Here is an 11427-nt window from a genome sequence, read left to right as displayed (position 1 = left end):
GGAATCCAGAAATAATTGTTCTCATTAGGAAGCTAGACCTTGGAAATACTGGGGCTAATTTAGACCAGACTGGAAAATTCAAAAGTAGTTATTAGTGTACACTAGTTCCTTCAAATATAAATTGCTCTTTCTCAATGACAGACCAGATTTTCTGGGGCACTCCTATTTTTGCCCTAGTTCTAGATTTCCTAGAATACCCTCCGGGGTCAGGCCAGGCATGACTGTCAGAAATGTCTATTATCAGGACTTGCCTATGGCATGTTAAGCCCTTAAAAATGTTTATTCATATAGGATTCTACCAGTCGCCAAATGGATCTTGAAGGATTTTTGCTTTCAGTGAAGCCTATAATGGAATCTTGGAAAAATGAAAGAAACCTAAATTGCCAGCATTAGTTGGAATAGATGCAGCGCTGTTTGCTCCCATAACCATCAAAACAGAGAGGCATAATTTGCATAGTATGATGGATATACTTTGTTTAACGAGCTAATGCTTTAAAGTAGCAGAAAAGGAGGGGCAGGGGTGAGGTGGGTAGAACCTCCTATAAAATTAACAACCAGCCTGAATTCTGCAGCTGAGCCAAGCAAGTTAGGGTGGCACTGTGAAACGAATAGGATCCCTGCAGAGCAAATATGCACTTTTCCTCAACCACCAGTTCCCTCTACCTCCTGCTTCTCTGAGTGACTAATTGAGCAGTGAGTTTTATTGCTTTGATCATTTATGTCATATCTTTTTATCTCTCTTCCACTTAAGTCTCCCTGGCCCATGAAGGGCAGTTTTGCTCTCTAGTCCTGTTGAAATTTGCTGGACTGGCTCAATGGACCATGTATCAAAAGTATTAAACTACCAGTGCTTCTCCCCATCTTGGATCTGCTGAAAAGAAAAAGAAAAAAAAAGCATTTCATCCCAATTTTCAGATAAAGAAAGCCCGGAGCATTCAGCTGGCTTTGGATGGAGATAAACAGATAGACAGAGAAGACTGCAGGACAGAAGGACAGGCTGTGCTCTGCTTAGATTTTCTCTGCTTTAAGATCTTATCACAGGGGGGTGCTAAGACTTAAGAACAGAAAACCTTTGGATCATACCGAATAGGCACCAAAAATGCTTTATTTTTCTGAAGAGGTGTGATGATCATATTTGGGAGGGAAGGTGTCCCGAATGATAAATGTTCATTCCTTTCCAGCTCCCACCTCTTCTTACTCCTACAGAAGAGAAAATGTGAGCAGCACTGTAATGTGCAACACTGTAAACAACTCTCCATAGTTGCATTTGCAAAGTGAACTATGGCTGGAACAAGTTGGGATGGGGAAATCAGCATCCATGGCCTGCAGATTTCACCATTTCCCCCAGTGTCCTCTGAGAAAAAGGACTCCCAGGGGCAGAGAAGCCTCTGAGCATGTGTCCAAGTCAGGATAAACAAGGCAAGTTGCCAACGGCTTTCCCTTTCCGCAGTGAGGTTACATAAGCACCTTCCCACTTTTTCAAAAATTAGAAGCTCTGTTGATTTAGTGCTTACCATGCCTCTGTGTGATTTATGACCCAGAAGGTATCTGACAGCATTCAGCCTGTGCTCTGAGGGTCTGGGACCAAAACACAATAAAGAAATGTAGAAAGAACTTTTCTCACTTTCAGATGAGCCCCAGAAAATCTCATGCCCTTCTTTAAATTCATCTCTGCTTGTGCCAGGCCTACTTTAGATAAATCCTGGAGGAGATTAAACTTCAATTTTTTTCTCTGAAAATGCTTATCTCTTTGGAACTGAAATACCCTGTTTCCTTGTTCTGTTTTCGGATGGTTCCTTCAATTTTTGCATCCCCCTGTTTGAGATATTTAGGTTTTAGATGTACTACTGCTTACTTCAGCAAACATTTATTGGAGCACCCATTTTAGACAAGCACCATGACATATCTGTGAAGCTAACAAAGATGAAGACATTAAAACGTATGGGAGGAGGATGCGGCTCAAGCAGTTGGGCTCCCGTCTACCACATAGGAGGTCCAGGATTCGATGCCCAGAGCCTCCTGGCGAAGGCAAGTTGGTCCATGTGGCGAGCTGGCCTGTTCAGAGTACTGCCCCACGCAGGAGTGCTGGCCCTCGCAGAGAGCTGGTGCACAAAAAGAGACACAAAGGAGAGAGAATAAGAGGCGCAGCAGATCAGAGAGCTGAGGTGACACAAGAGAATGATGGCCTCTCTCCCACTCTGGAAGGTCCCAGGATTGGTTCCCAGAGCCACCTAATGAGAATACAAGCAGACACAGAAGAACACACAGAGAATGGACACAGAGACAATGGGGGAGAGGGGGAAATAAATAAATAAATCTTAAAAAAAAAAAACCTACATGGAGAGCTGATGTGACTCAGCGGTTCAGTGCCGGCTTCCCACATGGGAGGTCCTGGGTTCAGTTCTCAGTGCCTCCTAAGGAAAATGGAAACAAGCAAAAACAAATGTAAAAACCAAGTCAGGGTAGCCAATGTGGCTCAGTGGTTGAGTACTGGTTTCTCATGAGGTCTTGGGTTCATTCTTCAGCCCCTGGTACCTCAAAAAAACAAAACAAAAAAACCATATAGCCTTTCCTTCAGAGAGCTGGCCATGTACCGGGAGTGTAGCAGAAATGGCAAGCAGTCCAATGAAAACCATGTAACTCTGCCATGGTGCAGTCTCATCCAGGAAAAGCCTCTCCTAAACTTCTTGCCGCTAAGTGGGACCATGTGACTATTCCTACCTCTAAATGTGAGCAGAAGGGACAACTGCCTTCCAGCCCTGGCCCATGGAGCTCTTCCTTCACACCCACCTGCAGGCATACTTCTCCACGCTCTCTTCATCTTCTGTCTGGATAGAATGGAGACGATCCCCAAAGCACTTTTGGAAACCACATGTCGACAATGGCAAAGGTTCCATCAGCTGGAAACCCTGAGTCGCCGTGTGGAGGAGGGAGATCTGTTCAACGTATTGACTTGCCCTGTATCGTTACTACATCAAAAGTGAATACATTTCCATAGTATTTGAGCCACTACACACTTTTTAGGTCTATTAATTACAGCAGTTAGCCTATCCTCACTAATAAAAGGGAAGAAATAACTATATTCAAATAATAATATAACACTGTGAACAAAAAGGAGGAATGGGGAGAAGTGACCAAGGTTAAAAACCGGAATGTTTTTGCAATGAGAACCCTGTTCTGGCAACAGCATTTTAATGTTAAAGAGGCAATATGGGGGAATTCTTCTCTTCTCTTAAGTTAAAAGATATTTTCCCCAACATGTTAATAGGTATTAGAAATCAAATAAGTTGGGAAAACATTAGGTTAAATAAAGTATTACAGATTTATTCCACTCAGGAGTTCCCAGAGACTAATATTCCACAAGGTACTGGATAAAAGCTGCTGAAAACCTGATGAGTACCTATTCTAATCAGAATAAAATAAAAAGTCCTTACCATGGTCTACAAGACCTTCCGTGAGCTGTCCTTGGCCTTTTTTCTTACATTATCTCATTTTTTATCCATGAGGGCTCAGAGAGTAAATAATTTGTTCATCACTATATCCCCAGCACTCTGCAAATATTTTTTGGAAGTATTCCCAACATACTGCATCATAGAATGTTACTTTGAAGAGCATGTAGGAGAACTAATTTTCTAATAGAATATATTTTGGGAAATGCTGGTTTAGGGAAAGTTCTAAATCTTTCCATGTAATTTCACATGGATTCAGATATACGTAAAAAATCAGAGGAGAACTGTCGTTCATCTTATCAGGCACGGGGGACAGAGAGGTATCCTTTGCTGCTATGCAGAAGACTTGTAGAGCAGCTCGGCAAAAGGATTCATTAAAAAAATAAAAAATAAAGGCTGGAATCTCCATGACTTCACTCCTTCTCTCCTTAACCGCGGAGATATTGATGAGCGCCTTGCCAGGTTAAAGAATCCCCATTAGGCTTGGCGGCCAAGTGTCAACAGCACTTAGCTGATTTAATTTCTGGGAATTCATCAAAGATCTGACCTGCCATTTGGTTTGGAACCAGTTTAGTTATTATCAGTGACTTTCCTAGGAAAAATGGTAAAGTATGTTCAGTGTTAGAGAATCCCTGCCTTTTTTTTTTTCACTTTGTGTTGCTTCATCAAGCTTCTTCCAGCTCTCCAAACTGGGTAGGGCTCTCCTACCACACGTGTTATCCTGCAGGGAGTTTGGCATTTGCTGAGAAGTCAAGTGAGTTTCATTCATCACCATTTTCATCATAGAGTTTTTGCTGATCACCTTGTCTGTGGCTCTGCATGCTACTCATCTCTGCATAGCAGTCCCCTCACGAGGCGTTCATCTTAAGGTCAAAGAAACCAGGGAACAGAGCAGTTAATCATGTGCAACTCCCATCTGTTAATAAACAGTGTAAATGGGACAGAATTCATCATTTGCTTTTGGAGACACCGAGGTTAAGTGCTTTGTCCCATCCTACAAATCAAGACACTGACAGAGACCAGAATAGAATAAGGAGAACTGACAGGGCTCTTTTCAACCCTCCAAAGCCTTCTCTCCCCCCAGTAGAAGGTTAGTTGGCTCAGGTTCAAACACCTCCATGGTAGAAGTTGGCAAATGGCAGTTTTGAAGGAAAACTTAAAGCACTCAGAGCAATTGACTGATTGATGCTTGAAGTAAAACTGTGAGAGAGAGTCCAAGGAGAAAGGTTCAGTCAACAAACCCCAATCTTTTCCACATTGAAAGACAAGTCTGATTTATTAAATTTCATTCCATACAGACTATGGAAGAAACGAATGCCATTTAAAGAAAGGGTTTCAAAATTCTTCGATCATATGGACTCATTTACTTCTCATTGCCAGGGTTGTTAAATAAGGCAGAATGCCATCTTATTCTATCTGAAAGTAGTTTGGGCAAGGTCTAAAGAAAAATATTTCCTGAGCATAATTCTTTATATGCCTTTTTTTTTTAAAGCCAAGGGACAAAAATAAATATAAAAAATAGAGCATATTAGTTGAATTTTAACCTTTTCCCCACTTCTCACTTTTATCTTGTAGGTCTCATACTACATAATTAGGGACTTATCTAAGAAATATAGTTGGGGTCAATGAGCCTGAGATGCAGAAACCTTAGTTCTTTGAGATCAAAAAGATACTGACCTACCCTTCCCAGAACTTGGAATGTCAAACTTCTAACTTGGGACAAATCTCTATCAGCTTCCTTTAACCTGATTTTTTTCCAACTCGAAGCTAGTTGTTAAGGGCATGGATCCATGGAGCAGGGGTTAAAACTTGACCCTCTGGTGGATCTATTGGCTTCCTCTGTTTCATGAGCACAGAGTACACTATCTTGGAATTCCATTTATTTCAAGAAAACGGCATGAGCAAGTGTGGATGAATCAGCAGAAAGTAATCCCCTTTCAAAAATTTCCTGTTATCTTGAAGATCAAGTACAAATCTCCTAGTATGGTTGAAAAAACACACCATAATCTGGCCTTGGACAGTATTTCCAGACTCATCTTTCTTTTTTTTTTTCCCAAGATTTTTTAAAAAATTTATTTCTCTCCACTCTTTCACACCCCCCAGTTGTCTGCTCTCTGTGTTCATTTGCTGTGTGATCCTCTGTGACCACTTCTATCCTTATCCACAGCACCCGGAATCTGTGTTTCTTTTTGTTGCATCATCTTGTGTGTCAGCTCTCTGTGTGTGCGGCACCATTCCTGGGCAGGCTGCACTTTCTTTCGTGCTGGGCGGCTCTCCTTACGGGGCACACTCCTTGCACATGGGGCTCCCCTACGCTGGGGACACCCCTGCGTGGCAGGGCACTCCTTGCATGCATCAGCACTGAGCATGGGCCAGGTCCACACAGGTCAAGGAGGAAGGAGGCCCGGGGTTTTGAACCATGGACCTCCCATGTGGTAGGCAGATGCCCTATCCATTGGGCCAAGTCTGCTTCCCAGCCTCATCTTTCATCATTCTCATTTGAATTTGGGGTTCCTGCTTTGCCAATGGGCTTGCATTTGCCTGAGTGTTCCATGCCTTTTCTAACCCCTCTGACTTTTACACACACAGTTTGTAGTTGCTGAGAATTCCTCAAGGAGCACAAATGCCCCTTTCTCTGGGATGCACATGCCAGGCGGAGGTAAGGATTTCTTCCTTTGTACAACAACGGTCCCTTGAAATGCACTTCTTTGTAACACTTTGTGGTGGCTTGGATCTATGAACCCCAGAAAAACATGTTCTTAATCTTAATCCATTCCTGGGGATGCAAACTCATTGTATTAGGACCATTGGGTGAGGTTAGTTCAGTTAGGGTGTGGCCCGACTGACTCAGGCCTTAATCCTAATACTGAAGTCCTCATAGCGAAGGTCACAGGTGAGAGAGAAAGCCACAGGAAAAAGCCAAAAGTCAATGGAACCCATGGGAGCCAAGAAGGCCGCCATATGCATTGCCTTGTGGCAGAAAAGCCAAGAACTAAGGATGGTCAAAGTCTTCAGGGAGAAAGCATCACCTTCCTGATGTCTCCTAGCCTCAAAACCATAAGAAAGTAAATTCATGTTTAAGCCAACCCACTGCATGATATCTGTTTCAGCAGCCAGGAGACTAAAGCACATATCATATTCTGTGTTCTTGTGTTTATTTCTGTGTTTACTCCTCCATCATGTTGGGACCTCCTGGAGAGGAACTGGACTTGGCACAATATACGTGCTCAACAAGTGTTTGTTAAATGAAGATTTTATTGTTAGAAGTACAACCTTAAGTGCGTGCATGCATTATAGTGAGCTGGAAGGCTTTTCTTTCGTGTCTAACCAGACTCTGGGACCTTAGATGTTCACTGTAGATCCCTCAGTTTTGAGTCTTGGAATCTGGTAATGACTCTTTGGAATTACATGGCAATAGTGTTATATATTTAAGAATGGAAAAAAAAACTGTTAAACATGCCTATGGGAAAATATTTCAAAGTATTTGTATTTGTGTACAATCTATCATAATTGTAAAATTGTGCACCATATTAGGGCAGTTTCATTTCGTTTATGTCCATCAATGAGAAGTCCTGGGAGATGAATTCTCCAAGAAAAGAATGGTGAAGTCAATTTATGCCACTACATGTGATTTTTAAAAACCTGCAAATATGGAGGAAAGCATGTTGCTGCATGTGTTATTGTGTGATTTGTGCTATCCTTTCAGTCCTAAGAAGCAAATTAAAGTCTAGCAGATGGTTCTCTGAAGCACTGTAACAGTTTGTCTGTATCTATAGTTACATATTTAAAAGTCAGAAATATTTTAGTGAATTGTTGTTGAATCCTAGAGCATCTCCAAGAGACAGGAAGGCGTCTCCACCCAGAAGCATCAGAGGATGTGTCACTCTGGGGCAGCCCACTCCTCTAGCTCATTTCCTGGCAAGTATTTTTCCAGCTGCCTGAGGCCAGGCTGAGGCCCACTCTTGGTCCCAGGCAGCTTTGGTCTCAAAGAACAAATCACTTATGTACTTCTGGTTTCATTTAATGGATGAGGTTGATGTGGAGCCCCTGACCCCAACAGAATGTAGTAAATTCCATGAGGAGATTGATTTGTGTTTGTTTTGTTCACCGATAGAGCTGGGCACAGTAGGTGTACAATAACTTTTGGTGGCATAAAGGAATGAATGCTCGATCTCTGTTCTTCCGTGTGACCGTCTTGCTCCTGTGTGTCCCCAAGCCCTTTGGAGCTCACATGAGGAGTGACAGGACCATTGAACTCCTGGCTTCTACAGATGCGGGTCTGCCCCTCTCTCTTCCCATTCCCATTCTTCTTCATTCCCATTCACATTTCTTAACCTGAGGGACATCCACTTGTCTTAGTCCCCTAAGAAAAGTGTTGGCTGCCCTGTGACCGGAGATGTCTGCTTTGCTGTCCCGTTGAACAGCCGGACTTACAGGAGCTGGATGCTGTGGCGTCACCTCCCTACGGGTGTAACGTGGAGCCCGCCCTTGCTCAGAGCTCTGCTTCTCTGTGAGTAAACAGCCGTTCTTGTCCAGCGAGCCCTGAGCTGTGATAAGTTTTGAGAGAAATCATGAGCCCGCTGATGCCCTGACAATGAAGCAAATAGAGTCATCTAAGAGAATTATGGATGCATCTATAATTGGCCGCTTGAGCTCCATCTTTACATCAGTTGATAACATTTTTCTGATTCAGTACTCCTTGCGTGAGACATAAAATTCCAGGCCCCAGAAGAGTCAACGTCTCCCTTTCAATGGTGCCTTTCAGACAAGACCCTTCAGAGATGACCAAGGCTCATTTTAATCAAAATGAACGACATCTCTTATTAAGATGGTTTTGCTGACAAATAATTAAGATGAATTACTAGCATATACTTGTCCCGGCTGCCTCATTGGTGTCCATTTGGAGTAAGCAGATGAAGCGCATAGTCCATGCCTCAGCTCTTTAAAAGCAATTTATAACCTAACTCACCATCCTAACTACCTGAGACGATTTTAATCCTAAACCTGTCACTACCCATTATTTTCACAGGGTCCTGACAGTTCTACATTAAAAGAGTTTATAAGTAAAAGTTAACAAGGCCTAGAGAGAGTGATTTATGTTTCAGTGTGTGAAACAGTCAACATTCTTTCCCCGGCCAAAGATAGCCCACAGCTCTCCGTGGGCTGAAGGAAGAGAATTATCTCAGAAAGATGAATGGCGTGGGCCTTGGGGCAGGTGGCTGATGTGTGGTCCTAAGCCCCAGGCCCCCCGCACCCCCACTTGTCAAGCAAAGCTTATGGATATAGCGAACTAAGCCCAGTCCCCCAGGTACACTTCTTTCTAGCGCCATCACTCTCTCGGGTCTACCTCACTTCTCAGGTGTTTGAGGGGTATGAAGAAAGTGTCTTTTTTTTTCTCTATAAAATGTGAATCAGAAAATATCCTGGATTCATCAAAGCCAACTACTGAGGAGACAAAAAGCTGTCCCCTTTGCTACTGGCAAATGGGGTGGGGTGAGTCAGAGGAGGTAGGTGTATTTACGAAGCAGACCCCCCTCCAAAAACAATAAAAATTAAAAAGAACCGCAATGATTTCTCCAGTCTAGGTTCCTTTCTGAATGCACTGATTACCATACCTTTCAAGAAACTGTTCTTTCCCTAAAAGAACATCCCACCCCACCCCAGTTAATTGCAAAAACGCTCCAGCTGAAAATATCTCAGAGGAAACCAACCAGGACTTTCTCCACCTTCCTTCCGACCTGATTTGTGGTACACTGAACTACTTCAGGTCTGGCCAAGAGAACCCCGTATTGAGGAAATAAAGAACAGCGCCCATCCCCACCCCACCTCGCAAAAGAGCTTGAAATAGAAATGCCACCCTGGAAAGGAAAACCTCAAAGAACTTACAAATAGTTCCGAAAAGCAAACTCCTCCCTGAAACATTCCTTTCCTTCCTCTGACGGATCATTGATCAAATGTTTCTCTTTTTGTCCTTTTTAAAGGAGAAGGGGGCTTGTTCTTTTCCATTTTATTCAACTATATCATTAAGGTGACATCCTTTCTTTGCTGCAACTGCATTCCATTTTTGGTACCCAACTTTCTAAATGTGAACCAAAACTAATTTAGGGTGCTGAGTCTGAGGCTGGTATGGTAGGTATTTCTCCTTCCATTATTTTAAGTTATAATAAGCACATGCTATTGGAGCTGCTCCCGAGATAAGCAGGCCATAATATTTTCACTGTCACCATGATCACAGACTAAGATAAGAGGCCAACATGCTATTTTTACTCCCTATTTTTTACTCCCGGTGTTAAATACAAGGAGAACAAGTGGAAAACAAACTGCTTTAGGCCCTGCAGCAGAATACAAAATGTCCAACCTTTTCCTTTTTTCTAGCTGGCCGTGATGTACGTCAAGGATGACACAGATACTATTGAGGTGACTCGGTACAGAGGAGATGCCTCGGTACAGAGGAGATGCCTCTTAATTGTGTTTGCAGCCCGGAGCAGAAAGCATGCCCATTTGAGGTACTTGTTGTATCATTTTTAAATCAAGGCCATCTTTTTCTCAGTGGTAAACGTGAAATGTTTTTAAAGGCCAGACTTAGCATAAAATCTATTGGTTACCATGGATACCACTTACCACACAGGACTGCGCTCTGTGTTCAACTGTGTGATTTTCTCTATTCAAAGGTTCGGCATTGTCAAAAAACAAATTACTTTTCCCGTTGTTTATCTCAAAGTTCATTATGGGAAAGGCAATAAATAAGAAGATCTTCAGGTATGGAGGGGAGCAACGTGGGGAGTCACTTGGGCGACGTGCCTTAAAATTCGGTATTTTACAATAATTAGAGCAAAATTGGCTATTGTTAGGAAATAAAATAGATTTTGATCTTTTTTGTGTATGTGAATATAAAGTAAAGCAGGTACTTGGAAGTCTGCTCCCAACAAAATTACATGGTAATAAGGCTTTCACACCTACACAGCACTTAGTAACAAAGCCCTGAAAGAGTGAGATTAAACTCTGCTATCAGAAACTTTGCACCGGAGGCACATGGCTGTCCTCTTTATGAGAGCAAACGTGGGTTCAGGACCTCGTGCTTGCTGAATTATTCATGCCATCTTTCCATCACATATCTTTAGGGTTGAAACCTGTTAGGCTGCTATTATTAAGTGCATGAGTCCACCCAGCTCCACCGCAGCCCGAAGCCTGCGCAGCGTCCTTGCCCCGGCACTCCTCTAATTAGCTTGCATATTTCTGACTGGCAACTCCTTCCAATCCCCACCTCCTCTTCCCTCCCACCTCCACTCCTCAAGGAAAAGTCGGGGGAGGGGGGAGGGAGGAAGAAGAAGAAAAGACAACCACAGAGCACTGACAGAAGTAGCAAGAGGGAGTTTCTCACACTCCTGGCGGGTATTCAAAGCTAATTTGGTGTCAGCAAGTCCCTATTGGTTTGAGCCTGCTTTATTTTGCTATTACTCCCAATTAATCAAGGAATGCCCTGAACATGGACTGGTTACTCATTTAAGATGCTCTCCAGTCACCTCTCCAGCATGTTTTAGACTCCTTGATTTGGGCGATTTGCATGACAAGGAGGTAAAGGGGAGACTCTAACAAAGGCATCTGTTTTTGAACGCACTTGTTGGTAGTGGATGCCTATAATAAAAGCCTGGGGAGGGTGGAATTCTCATTTGGGTTCCCGGCAAAGCAGTACACCCAAGCCTGTTAATATGCAAATTCCACGTTGTCACAAAAAATTATGTCTCTAGCTGGTGGCGTTTGTCTCAGTGGAAGAGTCAAATCACTACCTGGTCATAAACCCCTTGCAAGAGGCACTGATAAATAATTTGCATATTGCACACCTAAAAACAAGGCAAGATAAAAGCAAGAGGGCCCAAGGAAAGCTGAAGTGGTGTTGGCCATCTCTTTACTGTGCACCGGTGCTTGGGGGAAGTTTGCTGGGCTCATCCTGGAGTTTCAGGCCCACACCAAAGAAACT

General features: G+C 43.0%; 1 long non-coding RNA gene across 1 annotated transcript; it reads right to left on the bottom strand.

Moving 5' to 3' along the window:
* Window positions 1-2050: 2050 nt before the first annotated feature.
* On the bottom strand, window positions 2051-9436 carry LOC131274623 (uncharacterized). The gene is made up of 3 exons (XR_009181909.1): window positions 9336-9436; window positions 2338-2414; window positions 2051-2102 (listed from the first exon to the last, which is right to left on the bottom strand). It is a non-coding gene; the product is annotated as an uncharacterized lncRNA (long non-coding RNA).
* Window positions 9437-11427: the final 1991 nt, after the last annotated feature.

This window comes from Dasypus novemcinctus, chromosome 1 (genome assembly GCF_030445035.2).
Source record: "Dasypus novemcinctus isolate mDasNov1 chromosome 1, mDasNov1.1.hap2, whole genome shotgun sequence".
NCBI lineage: Eukaryota > Metazoa > Chordata > Mammalia > Cingulata > Dasypodidae > Dasypus > Dasypus novemcinctus.
Note: the sequence above shows the minus strand (reverse complement) of the source record. Positions and strands in the feature narration are given on the sequence as shown.